This window comes from Trachurus trachurus (genome assembly GCF_905171665.1).
Source record: "Trachurus trachurus genome assembly, chromosome: 18".
Taxonomy (NCBI): domain Eukaryota; kingdom Metazoa; phylum Chordata; class Actinopteri; order Carangiformes; family Carangidae; genus Trachurus; species Trachurus trachurus.
This window is the reverse complement of record NC_139909.1, coordinates 2,346,114-2,365,206: the sequence shown is the minus strand read 5'-3', so window position 1 is coordinate 2,365,206 and position 19,093 is coordinate 2,346,114. Positions and strand designations below refer to the sequence as shown.

The window sequence follows — 19,093 nt, the reverse complement described above, 5'->3', positions numbered from 1 at the left end:
ATAACACTGACTGATACAACAAGAAGCAGCACAGAGACAGAAGAGGAGGTTGTAGGTCCAGGTGTGGTGGTGGGTCTCTCTGAAATTAAACACAATTAAATGGTTAAAAAGGTCAAACGTTGAAATGTTTTTGCTTTTTCCCAACTCTCTGAATCAAACGTTGTCACCTATGACAGTGATCCAGCTGGGTGGAGACCCTCCATGGCCTGTGATGTCACAGCTGTAGAGGCCTTCATCAGACTTGGTAACATGGTGGATGGTCATGTGACGTGTAGGCTCAGTCCTGATGAGGGAGCCATCTTTATAGAAAGCAGCTGGGGGGTTGGAGGGAGGGGTCTCCTTTGATTGACAGCTCAGAGTGACATCATGTCCCTCCATCACAGGGAGGACAGGACTCTGCAGGATCACTGGTCCACCTCAACACAGAGACAAAGTACAGCAGTTGATCCATTTCCACACAGCTTCATCAACACTGACTCCACAGTCTGATCTTACCAGTCACAGTGATGTTGATGCTGCTGCTGCTTGTTGCTCCCTCTCCAGACTCACACCAGTAAACTCCACTTTCCAGAGGTTCGATGTCACTGATCTCACAGGAGGAACCAGTTGATCTTCCCCAGTCGACTCCACACTGAGTCCTCTGTCGTCCGGTTGTGTTCCTCATCACCTTCCATCCAGCAGAGCTGTCGTCCTCCTCACAGCTCAGAGACACTGAGTCTCCTTTAAACAGCTGAGAGCTGCTGGGACTCACAGTCAGACGAGCTGAGAGAAAATTCAGTGAATATTTGAGCAAACCTTTGAAATAAAACCCTTGATCTAATCATCCAAGTGTTCATCACAATCATTTTGTTAAGTTCTGCCATCAGCAGGTGAAGGTCGACCAATGAATGTTGTTACCACTTCATTACATCATGTGTCTTCAGTGGATCAGAAAAGTAATGTGAACAAACAACTTATTTATAATCTACAGTAACATACTCCAGTAGAACATGTATGAATGAGGAACTGCAGTGATTATTGATCCCAGATCAGATCAACTAGTCAGCATGAGTCTATATGAAGAGTTCTTTGTCTCTAGTGTTTTTCTGGAGTCTGTTTCTGGTTGTCTTCTTCCCTTCAGCCTGTAGCCACTGCTCTGTCTGCCTCTCTGACTCCTGACAGTCACTGCTACAACCTGAACTCATCCTGTTGTTGATCACATTCAGACTGAGAAAAGAGGCGTTCACTGACCTGTGTGTGTTGTGCAGCAGAGCAGAGACATCAGACCTGCAGAGACATGACATCAGCTTTAACAGGTCGACCTCCACAACACTTTAATACAAACATGAATAAACACCAGTTCCTGTTCCTCTGACTCCAGATCAGATGTGAGTGAGGGTCTGAAGCCGTGCAGAGACACGAGGTGAGGTTCATCAGCTCTGCTCCACAGTCTGCTCTCTAACCGACAGCACGAGTCCTCATCACTTCATTCTCCTCAGGTAAAGATCACTAACTTTTCTTCTGTTGTTAAACGTTACAGTGAAGACACCAGGAAGAGGCTTTTATCTGTCTCTTCTGCTTTAAAAAGATCATTTATATTTTCTATCTGTCCCTGTGTAGATTAGTCAGTTTTCTGATCAATAACTAATATTGATAAGTGTGTCAGTGTGTACTTACAGAGCAGCCTGTGTATATTAGTCAGTTTTCTGATCAATAACTAATATTGATAAGTGTGTCAGTGTGTACTTACAGAGCAGCCTGTGTATATTAGTCAGTTTTCTGATCAATAACTAATATTGATAAGTGTGTCAGTGTGTACTTACAGAGCAGCCTCAGCAGAGATGTGTCGTCCATTGTTCCTCCTGTTAAATGAGCTCCTCTCTCTGCGTGGTCACAGTAGTCTGTCTACGCTTCCTTCCTCTATCTAGCTTTGATGGTGTTGGAGACGCTGCTATTTACAGATGTCCCTGAATGCCTCACATGTAGACTCAGAGACAGTGATGCTGAAATTTACAGTGGTTCCCTGAATGTGTCATGTGCAGAGAGAGTGGATGTAGCTGCAGCTGCAGTCAGGCTCTGGAGGGTTTACAGTCCTCATTGTATAAAGAATAGGGGGCTGCTCAGGGACTGGGCAGATCTGTCCCATTTGCTTTCTCCCCCACTCTGTTGTGGGAGATTTCCCACGGAGCAAAATAAATACACCTTTCTTTTCTCTCCCCCGCTAGTAGCCGGTGTGAAAATCAGCTGCAATGCTTCGTTTTGTCCACCGGGAGGAGCAGTGATTATAGGGGCTATTGGTACTGTAGGGGCTGACATCTTTTCAGGGTTCCCGTGGGTCACTGGATGGGAATCACAGCCACCGGTGTCAGGTGGGAGGGTTTTGGACCAGAGTGTGGAGCCGGACTCGGGGGTGCAAGTAATGAAAAGAGTTTATTAACAAAAAATGGTAAGTCCAAAAGTACAAACGAAAAACAACCACCAACTGAGGGGCGAGAACTGAAAAGGTGGTGGCGGCAGGGGACGAGCTGACCCAAGGCACGGTGGACTCCAAAACGTGGCTGTCTGAAAACAGGGAAACAAAAACGGAGGAATTACAAAAAGGTGCTGGCAGGACAGGCAAGACTTACTGAATGAGTGGTGACTACCGCATGGAACGGAATAATCTGGCAGCTGGGTGCACTGGCGAAGGAGCTTTTGAGGAGCTTGATGAAGGTGGAATTGGATGCAGGTGTGCAACCTGGAAGTGGGTCAGCTCCGCCCCCTGTCACCACACACCTAAACGGAGGGAAGAAAAAAAAGAGAAACACAAGCACAGGCCAACACAAAATCCAAATCAAACCAAAACCATGACAGTACCCCCCCCTCAACGGACGCCACCTGGCGGCCCACCTGGTTTCCCAGGGTAACGTCGATAAAAGTCCCGAAGGAGAGTCTTGTCCAAAATAAGAGCCCTGCTCACCCATGACCGGTCCTCAGGACCGTACCCCTCCCAGTCCACGAGATATTGGAAACCACGGCCCCGGCGACGGACGTCCAGCAACAGGCGGACCGTGTGTGCAGGGTGCCCATCAATGATACGGGCGGGAGGGGGGGGGTCGGCCGGAGGGCTAAGTGGACTCAGAGCAACGGGCTTCAGGAGAGAGACATGGAAGGCAGGATGGATCTTGAGAGCAGGAGGCAACTTAAGTTTGACCACAGAGGGGTTAATGATCTTGTCAATAGGATATGGACCAATGTACCTGGGAGCGAGTTTCTTGGACTCCACTTGCAGCGGTAAATCTCTGGCTGACAGCCATACCTGTTGACCCACTTGATACTCTGGGGCTGGAGTCCTATGGCGGTCGGCGATGCGGCGATTACGTTCCGTGGTCCGTATGATGGCAGCCCGGGCCTCCTGCCAGACCCGACGGGCACGTCGAAGATGGGCCTGGACCGACGGCACAGCGATCTCAGTCTCCTGACTAGGGAAAAGAGGGGGTTGGAAACCCAGGGAAACCATGAATGGTGACATACCTGTGGCAGAATGGACCAGGGTGTTATGGGCATATTCCACCCATGTCAGATGGGTGGACCAGGAGGCTGGGCGTTGAGCTGCAACACACCTAAGGGATGCCTCCAAATCCTGATTGGCGCGCTCTGTCTGGCCGTTGGTCTGGGGGTGATACCCAGAGGAGAGGCTGACAGAGGCCCCCAGCGCCTGGCAGAAAGCCCTCCACACCCGGGAGGTGAACTGGGGGCCCCGGTCTGAAACGATGTCTGAGGGGATCCCATGGAGGCGGAAAACGTGAATCACCAGCAGGTCAGCTGTATCCAATGCTGAGGGGAGCTGCTTCAGAGGAACAAAATGGACTGCCTTGGAGAAACGATCAACAATGGTTAAAATTACCGTATTACCCTCTGATGGTGGTAACCCCGTGACAAAGTCCACAGCAATGTGAGACCAGGGTCGTTGAGGGACAGGTAAGGGACGCAGGAGGCCAGCTGGAGCTCGGTTGGAGGATTTGCTTCGGGCACAGACAGAGCAGGCGGCAACAAACTCCCTGGTGTCAGTGCTCATGGACGGCCACCAGAAGCGCTGTTGAAGGAGGGAAAGCGTCCGGTGATATCCAGGATGACACGCCACCTTGGAGGCGTGTCCCCATTGGAGCACAGGAGACCTCAGGGAGGAGGGAACAAAAAGGCGATCTGGTGGACAGGCTTCAGGTGGTGGATGATCTTGGTGGGCCTCCTGGACCACCCTCTCGATCTCCCACCTGGCTGCTCCAACCACACAGGTGGGTGGAAGGATCCTCTCAGCCGGAGTCTCTTCAACCACTGGTGCAAACTGGCGTGACAGGGCATCAGGCTTTGCATTTCGAGACCCAGGGCGGTAGGTGAGGGTGAAGTGGAACCTTCCCAGGAACAGAGCCCACCGGGCCTGACGACTATTGAGTCTACGTGCAGAATGAAGATAAGCCAAGTTTTTATGGTCAGTCCAAACTATAAAAGGATGTACTGCACCTTCCAACCAATGTCTCCACTCCTGCAGGGCCAGCACAACTGCAAGAAGCTCCCTGTTCCCCACATCATAATTCTTCTCTGCAGGTGTCAGACGACGTGAGAAGAATGCACAGGGGTGGAGCTTCTGATCCTCAGGAGAACGTTGGGAGAGAATGGCACCAACTCCTGTGTCGGAGGCATCAGCTTCTACGATAAACTGCAAATCTGGGTCTGGATGAATGAGCACAGGAGCAGTGGAGAACATAGTCTTTAAAACATCAAATGCCTCCTGAGCACTAGGAGTCCACAAAAAGGGACGCTTAACAGAGGTGAGTTGAGTTAATGGTACTGCAATCCTACTGTAGTTCCTGATGAACCTCCTGTAAAAATTTGCAAAACCCAAAAACCTTTGGAGCTGTTTTCGGGTCTCTGGAGTTGGCCAGTCCAAAACAGCCTGAATCTTGGTCGGATCGGGTTCCAACTGGCCCTGCCCAACCACATACCCCAGAAACCCAACAGAGGGAGCATGAAACTGGCATTTTTCAGCTTTCACAAACAGTTTGTTTTCTAAAAGTCTTTGGAGAACTGCCCGGACATGACTGACATGCTCCTGCTCACTCTGGGAGAAAATCAAAATGTCATCAATGTAAACAAAAACAAATTTATCAAGCATATCCCGAAGAACATCGTTCATGAGAGCTTGAAAAACTGCGGGCGCATTCGTTAAGCCGAATGGCATTACCTGGTACTCAAAGTGTCCTAAATGAGTATTAAAGGCAGTCTTCCATTCATCTCCCTTCTTAATCCTTACCAGGTGGTAGGCATTCCGGAGGTCCAGTTTCGTGAACAGGACGGCATCACGCAGGGGAGAGAAAGCAGAGTCAATCAGAGGTAATGGGTACTTGTTTTTAACAGTTATGTCATTCAAACCTCTGTAGTCGATGCAGGGTCGAAGTGACCCGTCCTTCTTTGCCACAAAAAAGAACCCTGCACCGACTGGAGAAGACGAGGGCCGGATGAGACCTGCTGCCAGAGAGTCATGAATATAGGTCTCCATGGCCTCTCTCTCTGGTCTGGAGATATTGTAGAGCTTCTTGGTCGGAAGGGGGGCGCCGGGCAGCAACTCAATAGCACAATCATAGGGTCTGTGGGGGGGTAAGGACAGGGCCCTATCCTTGCTGAAAACAAAACTTAAATCATGATAGGCACTAGGCACCACTGATAAGTCAATGTCCTCCATGGGACTAGGAACCTCAGCTACACTAGCTGGAATAGCAGACTTCAAACAATGAAGGTGACAAAACCTACTCCATGACGTGACAGAAATAGTGGACCAGTCAATAGTGGGGTTATGGAGCCTTAACCACGGTAACCCCAATACCACAGGCGTGGAGGGAGCAGGCATGACATGAAATACCACCTCCTCTGTGTGGTTGCCTGACAGTACAAGGGTAATGGGAACAGTGGTATGAGTTACAGAGGAGATTAAGCGGCCATCTAAAGCTAGAACTGACTTGGGTTGGGGTAATTTCACTAGAGGGATGTTGTGTGTGGAAACCAAACCCTCATCCATAAAATTATCATCTGCCCCAGAATCAACTAAAACCTCCACAGAAAGCGAATCTAATGACCGGAGTAGGGTACCTTTAAGCAGAAGACGACTGGTGTGGAGAGGGGATTGAGTCGTGCGGCTCACCAGCGCCCCCCGACCGGTTGGTGAGCCAGCTCTTTTGGCCGGGTAGGGCAGGTTGCCAGATGATGTCCCTCTTGCCCGCAGTAGAGGCACAGACCGAGCTGAAACCGACGCTGTCTCTCTGCTGGTAGCAATCCAGAGCGTCCCAACTGCATAGGCTCCACTGAAGAGTTGGGTGGTGTGGTCTCTCCAGGTGGCTTGCTGGGAACCCTGGCTGTAGACTCCGGAACCACCGGCTGGAGACGATGGCGAAGGCTGGAAGAGTCGGAAAACACCCTCTGCCTCTCAGACCTCTCCCTGCGTCTCTCCCTCAGTCTGTTATCTAGTCTGATGGCTAAACTAATAAGTTCCTCTAGGGAACTGGTCTCGTCCCGGGCCGCTAACTCATCCTTGATTTCATCAGATAACCCCTTTAAATATATACCTTGGAGCGCCACCTCATTCCACCCACTCTCCCCAGCTAGGATGCGAAAATTCAGAGAATACTGGGATACTGACTCTCTGCCTTGTTTAAGAGATATTAACTGGCTGACTGCCTCCTTGCCTCTCACTGGGTGGTCAAACACTCTCCGCATCTCTTCTGTAAAACTTTCAAAGTCTGAGCACAAGAAAGGGTTGTTCTCTGACATAGCTAGGGTCCATGCGGCTGCTTTATCAGAACACAGACTCATTATAAATGCGACCCGGGACCGCTCTGTAGCATAGGTACTAGGCTGTTGGCTAAACACTAAATTACACTGGTGCAAAAAAGTAGCACATGTCCCTAAATCTCCTGTGTACCTGTTGGGGATGGGGATGTAAGGCTCTCGAGGCTGAGGAGGCAGGGTGGCCCCGGACCTGGGAGATGCGGCCCTGGTGCCGGCCGCAGCTGGCGCATCAGATGGCGAACCCAGTCCATGGGCAGCTCCAGCGAGGTACGAGACTTGTGCTGCCACGTTGTCCAAACGTCCGCCGATCTCCGCCACGTTCGTGGTTAATTGTTGTAGAGTCTCAATTATGTGAGCAAACGCCGACTCGTGCTGTCCGAGCAAAACACCCTGAGCTGTTATCGCCTTGTTGAAGCGGTCCGACTCCTCTTTGTCCATCTTGGCCAGATTATTCTGTCAGGTGGGAGGGTTTTGGACCAGAGTGTGGAGCCGGACTCGGGGGTGCAAGTAATGAAAAGAGTTTATTAACAAAAAATGGTAAGTCCAAAAGTACAAACGAAAAACAACCACCAACTGAGGGGCGAGAACTGAAAAGGTGGTGGCGGCAGGGGACGAGCTGACCCAAGGCACGGTGGACTCCAAAACGTGGCTGTCTGAAAACAGGGAAACAAAAACGGAGGAATTACAAAAAGGTGCTGGCAGGACAGGCAAGACTTACTGAATGAGTGGTGACTACCGCATGGAACGGAATAATCTGGCAGCTGGGTGCACTGGCGAAGGAGCTTTTGAGGAGCTTGATGAAGGTGGAATTGGATGCAGGTGTGCAACCTGGAAGTGGGTCAGCTCCGCCCCCTGTCACCACACACCTAAACGGAGGGAAGAAAAAAAAGAGAAACACAAGCACAGGCCAACACAAAATCCAAATCAAACCAAAACCATGACACACCGGAATATAGCAATAATATCCATCTGAGGCTGTCTTTACATAGCCTCGTAAACCAGCCTCTCGCGGAAATGCATTTCATTTAATTTCTCGGGAGAGTCTGGCCTCATCCCCCCTGCAAGCATTTGGGCTGGGCGGGAGCTGGGCGGGAGTAGTAGCAAAGACGGTTTAATATCTTTGGTAGTAGCGTTGACAGACAACCCCATTCAGCCAATCAGCAAGTTGGTGTAGTGACGGGGCTTTGCACCAGTCGGTCCCTGATTGGCCAACATGCTGTGTCAATCACAGCGGGCGACGCTGATTGGCTCGGCCTTCTGAGGGTTTCAGTCCAAACGCTTAGAATGGGGATGAGGCCAGACTCTCCCGAGAAATGAAATGAAATGCATTTCCGCGAGAGGCTGGTTTACGAGGCTAGTCTTTACACTCAAGTGGCCTAATTCTGATTGTAAATGGGAAAATAAATCAGATCTGTCAGGTCTGATCCAGGCTCGTTAAGTCGAAATAAATCAGATATAAATCAAATATCTTACAATATGTCTAAACAGACAGACGGACAGAAACGTCCAACCCCATGCCAGATTTACTCCACTCCAAGGACATGTGCCCTCCCCTCCCAGGGGGGGCACAATAAGCATTTAAATTTAAAAACTTTAAAAATTTCTACCAAACCAACGGTACATGCTACAGTTTTGCAATTTTCACTAAAATGTAGCCCAGATACTGCTGAAACTTTTGTCCACTTAAACTCATTACAAATTATGAAGTCCATCACTCTATTTTTTCAATAACTGTAAGACTTTTAAAATGTATCTCCTCCCACAATTTTTGCTCAATTGACACCAAACTTGCTAGAGAGCATCTTCAGACTGTCCTCCACAAAACTTGTTTATCGGATTTTTGATTAAGCAAAAATTGAGCCTACAGTACATGAAAACGTTTGACTGTAAACACTACTGTAAACATATACCATCAAATTCTTGATAAATACATTTTCAATCTTCCTGGAAAAAAAATTGAATATTTTGGAGTCATGGTTGATGAAGTTTGGCAAATATCTGAATTCTACTGAATTTTCTAGAACATTTTGAATTCTGCTCTCATGGGAACAACTGCAGTCAATGTAAGAGTGGTATTTTTAAACATCATATTTTGTCTTGAGAAGCAAAACACTTATCATTAAAAACAAATCACCAACATTCCCATGCTGTCAAGATAGTATTCATGTTTTATCTGATTTTTGTTTAGTTAACAGAACTTCTGACATTTTGACCATTTTTGAAATCTGCCTTGACACCTGCTGCCTGGCAACTCCCTGAATCTATTTGAGAAGACACACACGATGTGTCACTTCCAGACAATTAGCTCAGTGAGTTAGGAGCTGGTTCTTGGTGTGAGAGGGTGTGGGTTCAAACAAATGTACAAAATCTTAGAGTCATAGTAGATGATGTTTGACAAATACATATCAGAATTTTACCTCATGAACTGATTTTTCTTTTTACAGTGTTTTTAAATCTGCCTGCACTGCAGGGAATGGCTTATAATTAATGAAGCTTTCACTGACTGTATCACATCTGTACACATGTCTTAAAGTGATACACCAACATTTTTTTCATGTTATTAAAAAAATATAAAAGTAATTAAAAGTAAATATTAAACGTTAATAAAGTGCATAATAACAGCGTTACAGCAGGAAACAAAATAGATTTTCGCCTGTTTTACACCTATTTTATCTTCAGATGTCATCAGGTGGGATCTTTGGTCATAAATAGTTGCAAGTCCGTCACTGACCAATCAGCATTCATTAGCAGAATGCTAGTGTGTTATGGCCAACAACAACCCAACCTGTAGGAAATCGAAAGGACAAAACGTCTCACCAATTTCACTTCTAACCTATAACCCATATTGAACTTTCAGAAAATACAACAATATTTGCGATTTTTCGACGATTACTGGGTGAATGGGACAAATTTAGCCTTCTAGCTCCATAGGGCCCCATTCATTCTGCACTCGCCCGCGAGCACTCCTAGTGGAATTCTGGTGGAACTGCAACCAAGTTCGATACAATGGAGGTTATGGAGTGTGGTAAGGCTCGTCGTAGACTGGCTCTGATCTAATTTAATGTCTCCCAGAGTCTCGTGCGAGACCCAAGTTGGCGTGCTCAATAAATGGAGCGGTTGATAACATTACATAACATATATGATGTTGCGGTGTGTGTGCTTGTGTAGTCTTAACCGTCATAAACAAAAGATTACGGGTTACGGAGTGTGTTTGTGTTGCGGTGTGGGGGGGGGGACCAGGTACTACACTGATGTTGCAAGGTTGGTTTTCAGCCGTGAGACACGAAGACAGAGAGCCTCCGTTCTCAGTCATAACAAGCCACAGTGTGTGTGTGTGTGTGTGTGTGGGTGCGCGAGTTAATGTCCGTGCAGGTGTGTGTATGTGTCAAACACATGCACTCATCCACACATCTGGGACTGGGGCTGAATGAACATTGGGAGGGGGGACGGCTTTAGGGTTTTTTTGGTTTGCAAACTGCCGTCCGTGAGTTCGGTGAAATACAGCCTACAGACTAAGTAGCGACTTTGTTTATTGTTTCCCTGGATGCACCAGTAGCGTGAGCCTGCAGCAGTGTCGGCGTTGTGCCAGTTCCCCTTATCCTTATTGAAAAGGAAATTGTTACAACCTCTGCAGTTGAATGTTCAGTTTTCATGTAAATACTTCAGTCTGACAGTTCAGTCTCCTGTTGAGAACCAGACTGGCAGCTTTTGTTGATGTTATGCCTTCATGACTTCAGCAGAGGTGCATCGTTCAGCTCCTCCTTCAGGGCGTGGAGCTCAGTCATAGTCAGAGGGGAGGAAGTAGACGGTCAAAGCTGCTGTTTGATAACATTGATCCTGGACATCTGTTGACAATGAAGCCGGCGAAAAATCAATAAATGGAGCGGTGGATAACATTACATACGATGTTATGACGCGTGCGTTTGTGTAGTCTTAACCGTCATGAACAAAAGATTACGGGTTACGGAGCGCGTTGGTGTTGCAGCAGAGACGAGAGCTGAGACACCGGGGCGGGGACCAGGTAACTACACTGATGTTGCCAGGTTGGTTTTCAGCCATGAGACGCCAGGTGGAGACAGAGAGCCTCCGTTCTCACTTGTAACAAGTCACAAGTCATGTAGTCAACGATCACAATTAGTCCAGAGCTTTTTAATGAAGGTAGAAATGTAGCATAGTCACGAGAAAAATCCTGCTTAGTTCCTCTTTAAAGAGTAGAAGAAGAAGAAGAAGAAGAAGAAGAAGAAGAAGAAGAAGAAGAAGAAGAAGAAGATGAAGATGAAGATGAAGATTTGTTCCTCCTCAGTGTTGTTGGTCTCCCTGTGTCTCCTGCTGTGTCTCCCTCCATGTCTGTCCTCTGAAGGTAAGATCTGAACTCTCTGTCTTTGTGGTTACTATAGTTACGATGGTTAGACTTAGTTTTTACTGTAGTTAGTTGCAGTAGTTTTACAGTAGTTAGTAACCATGGAGTCAGGATCTGTCATCAGTCTCTCTCTGTCTCAACATGGCGGATCTCTTCCTGTTGTTTGGCTCCGTATCAAACCAACAGAGTTTCAGAGGGTTACCAAGACCAGTACTCACTGTAGGGTCCTGGTCTAACTGTGTTTATTTTATTTTTTATTTTTTTATTTAACCTTTATCTAACAAGGCAAAAATCATTAAGAACAAGTTCTTATTTGCAATGATGGCCTGACAAAAAGCACAAGCTTCTTGAAGGGAGGGGGAGAGAGGGCTGTGAAAAAAAGTATCGGTATATAAAGACGGTGGCACAAAGCACAACTATACAGACATGTAGCAGGACAACAACAAAGACAAGTGGTCAGGCTAAAGTCTTTGGTCAAAATCCCCCAGGGATCAAACATCACAACTCTCTCTGTTCAGAGCGGCTGGTTTCAGTGTCTGTCCCTTACAATGCAAATGAACCACTGCTCACCAGACCCCGACCCCTCTACAGGTACCTCACAGGATTTTAAAAAATATATTTTTTATTTTTTATTACTACACATAAACATCTGCATTCATACAACATCTAACTATCCAACATTAAATTTGCCTGTGGTCTACTATATCCTTGCAATAACATCAATATCAACAGTTCCGCAGGTATAGGGTAAAATATTATGGCAAATTCTTTAGGTGTAATAGGAAATGCATTTTTTTTTTTAAACTCAATGTCCATTTTCATTCAATAAAGGTCACAAATAAGATATTTTGGTCAAACCAAAATGGGAATTCTATGACATCATTGTCAGACAACTGAGGGAACAGCTGGTAAAACCACATGGATTTTTTTTGGGTTTAGTGTGTTTATTCGGTCTTATAAAAACAAATACAATAGACAAATATAAAAGTATAAATACAAAACAAAACAAATCAGAACAAAAACACAACAGCAATACAATGCACTTTGACCGGAAAGGTGTAGGTGTTATTTTGCCTACCCTTCTTAAATTAACATTTTCCGTTCACTCATTTAAAAAATTTTTACAGAACAAAAAAAAAAAAACCCCTGCATATTCTACATACAGCAGTTCATAAGCACACTGATATACTAGCTGTATTTTCAACCTCTGGAGTCTGAAAATTATTGGTTTATTAGTCAATTTCCACATTTTGGGGACTGGAATGTTTATTGATCCGCAATATGAACCTTCAGAATAAGATGGTGAATAAGACTTTTTCATAATGACCCTGATCACTGACTTAAACTTCCTGTTTGTCTTTGTCTTTTGTAATAACAGTGACAGTGAAACATGGAGAAGACGCCATTCTGCAGTGTCACAGTCCCAGTGACGCTGACGTCACACTGATAAAGTGGACCAAACCTGACTTGGTGTCAGATCATTACGTCTTCTTCTACAGAGAAAACCGCCCATATGAAGAATTCCTGCATCCGTTTTATCGTGGTCGAGTGAAGCTGAAAGATCCAGAGATGAAGGACGGAAACGTTTCTGTGGTTCTGAAGAACGTCAACGTCAATGATACCGGGAGATATGAATGTCACGTCAAACACACAGGAGGTGACCTTGAGTTCATCAGCAGCATCAACCTGAAGGTTCAAGGTGAGTTAGTTCATATGAATCTGTTCACACCTGAGAGATGGTCACATGACATCACTGCTCCTGATGCTCAGGTGTTTCTCTGTTTCATTCCCAGTGACCATCATCATCACAGCTGAACCTGGACAGTCTGTCTCTCTGCCATGTCGAGCTCCCAGCAACACTAAGATCATAGCTGTAGAGTGGACCAGACCTGAACTGGAACCAGAATATGTGTTGTTCTACCTGGACGGGAAACCTGATCCAGAAAACCAGCACCAGGCCTTTAAAGACCGGGTAGAGCTGAAGGACAGAGAGATGAAGGACGGAGACGTGTCCATGATCCTGAAGAACGTGAACAGAGACGACGCAGGAACATACGAGTGTCGAGTCTTCCTGAGAAAAACAAAGAGCAGGAGGGGATCCACTGAACCCATCAGCATCGTCCACCTGGAGGTTCATCAGTCAGGTGAGTCCCAGAGTCCAGACTCTGTTGTGTTCTTCACTCATCACCTACCTGACAGCTGATACCTCACTCTGCTTCTCTCTGCAGGAGACACAGAGGAGAGAGGAGACAAGGATCTACGGATTGGACTGGGAGTTGGTCTGACTGCTTCTGCTCTGTTGGTTGTTGTTGCTTTTATCGTCTGTAACATTTCCAAACCAGCTGAGACTGCAGAGAAGCAACCAGGATCCAGGGGGGCAGAGACTCCTCCTGATAAAGGACATGTTGGACAAAGACTCCCAGAGACATTGAGTCAACGTCGACCTCAGAACAAAGACGGTTTATAAACCAAGAGCTTCCATGAGGAGTCAGCAGCTTCCTGTATGATGTCACTAGGCTTCTGCACGGCCACGCCCCTTTAGGGAGACCAGAGGCAGCCTGGAGTGTATTGACTCCAATGGGAAAACTGAACGTGAACACAGATTATGGTCTGTCCTTTCTCCCCACAGTCACTGAAGTAAATGTTGGACTCATTTTTCACAAGTCACATCTCTTCTGAACAGTTTGACACCAAAATGGCAATTTTCAGACGGACACATCAGGAGAAAATCCACTTTGTTCCAGACCTGTCTCTGTCTCTACGACACACTCTCGCCAGATTTGGCACAGATCTCCTAGGCAACGTCAAACAAACGCCCACGAACTCCCGTGAAAATGATTTAAATTATTTTTGTCATGCTTAATATGACTGTTAGTAGTGTAAATATTTAATAAGAAAATATAAATATCTCACTTTCATCTACATACAAATTGTATAAATCCACACACACGATCACAGACGAGGTGGTGACGGTTGGCCACGCCCACTTAGAGAGACAGGAAGTGTATACCATTTCATATCATTGGAGCAGCCGTTCATGGAGTATCTTTCCATTTATTGAATATCTGTGCTTAGAAGACGTGACTCTGAGGCTCCTCCTCCTCAGGCCACGCCTCCTGCAGCTGATTGGTTGTGGTGTGTAAATATAAACTGGCTGTTTGTTACTTTATCTGCTCTGTACTATGAAGCCAGGTTCAACAGACCCAGGGTATCTTCCAGTTCCCCAGCTTCACTCACCTGAACAATCACTATCAGGCTAAGTGGTCACATGAAAGCGGTTATGCTAGCCTCGCATCACCAGGCTCTTCAGACAAGCGAAGAGCCTGGTGTCTGTTACCTCCCAATTAGTCTGCATTCTGGTTCCTGTCTGTAGCGGGGACCGAAATCACCAAATTCACCAAAATAAAAGTGTTCACCAACATAAAACTTATAAAATGAACATTAACTTGTAATACAATAAAAGCAAAATGTTAACTTAATGGCTCGGGGACTTTCTTGTAAATTATATTCCTTAAATTAAAGAGTTTTACCGCATTTTATCAGCTTAGTGCTTTTATTTTGAAGGAAAGGTCTGTCTCTCTAGCCCTGGATCCGTTTCCTACCAAAACAGCGAGTCAATGGCCCCAGACTAGGTTATGCAGCTGGCAGCATCTGACCAATCACAGCCTTGGACAGGTCTGATATCAGCTGCAGCAGCAGAGGGTTTCACTAATGAAGAGCAGATGATAATTCAGCAGCAACATGAAGAACTGAAAGAAACACAGTCGCTGCAGCAGAGAATTACTGACTGTGAAAATAAGATTAGAATTAAATAAAATTACTGCTCCATCATTATGGGATGGCTCTAAAGAATGTGTGTATTCCTCTAAACTGGCCTGTTGCTCCCATGATTGTAAGCAGCTCTGCTCTACTCCCATTAAGCTGGCCTGCTCTCCCTGCCTCCCTCCCACCAGAAGCTGCTCTAGTCAGCTCTTGTTAACCATTACCATGTTTTTGCATTCTGTGTTATAAACTGTTTTCTGGTCTGTCTGTCCTGGGTGAAGGATCTCCCCTCTGTCTCTCCCCTATCAGGTTTCTCCTGGTTTTTCCTGGGAGTTTTTACTCAGTAAGTATTGTTTGTAAAAATTGACTATGCAAATAAAATTGCCTTGCCTCTACACAGTCACAGTCCAAATGTTGATGTTCAGAGTTAATTGTGGTGCTGCCAACTGCTGTCTGCTGCAGGTAACACCTCACAGGTCACATCAGGTGAGTGGCTCCAGGCTGTAACATGATCCATGCATGATCCACCCATGGGTGGAGCTTTGTGTGTTTATCAGAAATGGCTCTCAGAGCCTGTCCCAATATACACACTCGATCACACTTACACACTTGGGCACTTGGCGTGTGCGTTCATGTTCTTAGTGTCAGTGCTCAGTGTGTCCCATTTCTCCAACGACTGAAAGTGCAGCGCGCTTGATTTGCACTTTACCCACACTTAAGGTAAGACCGCATCCGAGCGGTATTTGGCCAAGTATAAATCCCACAATGCACCACGGTGAAGTCCGCCGGGAGCCACAAGTCACGTTTAGGAAATGCGATTGAATTAATCTCAATAAAATGAAATTAACTTTCTATCTCATAATTATGACTTTTAATGTCATATTTTATATTCATCATGCTCTGTTCATGGTTTTATTTCATTTTTTTTACTTACGGAGTTGGGCTTACATGTTTATGATTTGAATCTTGCGCATAGAGCCGGTGCATATTCTCATTTGTCCAGGTCATAGTATTTCAAAGGAGGTTAAATCGAAAGCAACTGGACTTAGTTCTTTGTATTACTTGCGCATAGAGACACTTTAGGAGTATGAGACTGTGATCCAGCAGCACTGTTGATTAAAACTGTTGCTGTGTGTGTGTGTGTGTGTGTGTGTGTGTGTGTGTGTGTGTGTGTGTGTGTGTGTGTGTGTGTGTGTGTGTGTGTGTGTGTGTGCGTGTGTGTGTCACAGTTGTGCTACTGTGCGCAATGGCACAGGCTGCACTTGTCAAGTGTGTCCCGATTGCTTTTAAATGTCCCCCCACACGCTTGGCCACTTAATCCATGCTTGCACACTGTATGTAAATATACGTTCCACCGGCAAATCATCACCAAAGTGTGTGCGTAACCAAGTGCACTGAGCCAAGTGTGGAGGAATGGGACAGGCCCACAGTTCCCAGGAAGTGAAAGTGAAAGTGTTCAGGATTCTGAAAATTGCTGCCTCCTGCTGGTGGATGGTTGTTACTGCGTCTTTAAGTCAGTCTCCTATACTCACCTGACTACCCAGATGGAAAAAAAAACTGTCTCTCATCACATCCCCAAAAGAAGAAAAACAATAATAGAAAAATCTGTGTTTTATTCCAAAAAGACATTGTCACTAGCCCTTATGTCACTGTACTGCAGTCGCTTCACCAATAACATTGAATGGAAAAAAAAAAAGGTTTGGATGCTCGCCCATAAAATGTTTAATTATGAATAAGGTTAAGGAGGTATCCTACAAAAATATACACAAATATTACTCTGCTAACTGTTTTATCATGCAAAAGTTTTTTTCATTTTTTTCATTTTGACCAAACTTCATGTTTTCATATATTTGTGTATTGATTGATTGATTGATTGATTGATTGATTGATTGCTGCCCCCTGCTGGCTGCTGCTGCAGGTAACACCTCAAGGTGAAGGTAGGAAAAGGTAGAAAACCTACAGTATTTATAAATCTAATAATCAATCAATCAATCAATCAATCAGTCAATCGGTGGAGTGTTACCTGTGGGTCTGCGGCGATACACAGACATCATGAGGAAGTGCAGATGAAGTACCGACTGAACACCTCAAATTCTCAGAGATACAGCTGCACAAACAGAATCACAACCAGTAAATTAATCAACTGCTTGACCAACCGGAAATCAATCAACTAATACTTTGCCAATCAATCGTCATCAGGTAAAACTACCAAATATTTACTGGTTAATGTTAGAACTACCTGGGAGGTTAGCTTAGCTTAGCACAATGCAATTGGGGCACTGAACACCATGTCCCGTTGATGTGTTGTAATGTAACTGCCACTGCTGTCCTGCTTTTTGCCCTGAAGATGTCTGTGTGTAAGTGTTGTTGTTGTTTTTGTTGTTGTTGCCCTGCTTGTTGTTTTTATGAGACCAAAAACAAATTTCCACACCGTGGACAATAAATGAAACTAACTAACTAACTAACTAACTAACAAACATAACTGACAAAACTGTTATCTGTAATCTGTTATCTCCATAGATATATACATGTACATGTAGATGCCGCCTCTGACGCTGCTGTCCATTGGAACGATACATCAACGCGGCCGCCATCTTGGGCAGGGCGAAGCCGTGTCTACTTACTACATTAGTTACTGTAGTTATTACAGGCAGAGGTCTATCAACCATTAAAATCACCATAACTCACTGAATATTCAACCAATTTTCCGTATGGTTTATTATAAATCTCAGGCATATATTTATGATACAACATAGATTGATGATTTTTCTTTTATAATTTCTTTTTTTATATTAAACATACACTTATTTAGCTAAGGTTATTCCATTCTATAAATCAGGAGATCAACATAACTTTACCAATTACAGACCTGTTATCACAATTTTCCAAAGTTCTCAAAAAAGTCTTTGCAAAAAAATTAGATAATTTCATGGATAAAAATAAAATTTTGAGCGAGAACCAATTTGGTTTCCGAACAAAGAGATCCACTGCTTTTGCACTGATGAAAATAACTGAAGAAATTACCACAGCAATAGAAAACAAGAAATGTGCAATTGGTGTATTTATTGACTTAAAGAAAGCATTTGACACCAGAGACCATAAAATATTAATTTCAAAATTAAAATCATATGGTATTAGGGGAGTTGCTCTGAACTGACTAGGTAGCTACTTAGATAACAGATCACAATATGTATTATTTTCTGGGAACAAATCTGAGTTTTTGAATATTGTCCCACAAGGTTCTGTTTTGGGGCCTAAACTTTTTAATTTGTATGTTAATGATAACTGTGAGGTATCCAAATTGTTACAGTATGTGATGACACAAACATTTTTAGTTCAGGGGAAGACTTAAAAACTCTAGCCAATAGTATAGAAAATGAAATGGCAAAACTGAGAGAGTGGTTTGACGAAAATAAATTATCTTTGAATCTTTCCAAAACTAAGTTTATGATCTTTGGCAATCAAAGAAAGAAGAAAAAGGTTTCATTATCCATAGATGGAGTAGAGATTGAAAATGAATACAGAATTTAATTTTTTAGGTGTGATTATAGATGAAAGGTTGACATGGAAAGCTCATATAGATTTGATTGATTGATTGATTGATTGATTGATTGATTGATTGATTGATTGATTGATTGATTGATTGATTGATTGATTGATTGAAAAAAGTTACTCCTGATCCTAAATCCATACATACAAAGATTATGGCTGTTACTACATTTTGCGGCACCCCCTCGAGCATGCTGTAGAATAGAAGAGTGATGAGCATTTGAATTTCAGTTTAATCACCACACAGTCTTGACTTAATGAAATAACAATAAGTAAAATTCCTTAGCAACTGTGAGGATATTTTCAGACTTTATCTTTTAAAAAAGCATAATTTCGCTTGTGTCCATTTAATATTTTGGGCTAAAAGTGTATTTATTTTTAATCTGGTCACCAAATGCTTAACATACCAGTTTCTCCTTTTAATTCTGGATCCATACATACCTCATATGTTAAATTTGGTTAATCTAATCAAAAGTTGTAGCAGTTTACATATTTTGCAGCGCCCCCTAGAGGCCATTTTTTATCTGTGTTTGACACTCGGACTCAAATTGTTCTATAGACCCTAAACTTCAACTTAGAAGTGAAAACCAAACTTTAACACCAATTTGAAATGACTGACAAAAA

General features: G+C 44.5%; 2 protein-coding genes across 2 annotated transcripts in view; one reads left to right on the top strand and one right to left on the bottom strand.

Moving 5' to 3' along the window:
- LOC311001346 (coxsackievirus and adenovirus receptor homolog) overlaps positions 1 to 19,093 on the top strand; it is a 173,587-nt gene that overhangs the window by 29,594 nt on the left and 124,900 nt on the right. The window lies entirely within an intron of this gene.
- The window catches only part of LOC311001380 (uncharacterized protein), a 199,170-nt gene continuing 180,115 nt past the window's right edge, over positions 39 to 19,093 (bottom strand). Inside the window, exon 5 of the mRNA XM_083992463.1 lies at positions 39 to 79. The gene's annotated coding sequence lies outside the window, so the exon portion shown is untranslated. The remainder of the gene's footprint in view (positions 80 to 19,093) is intronic.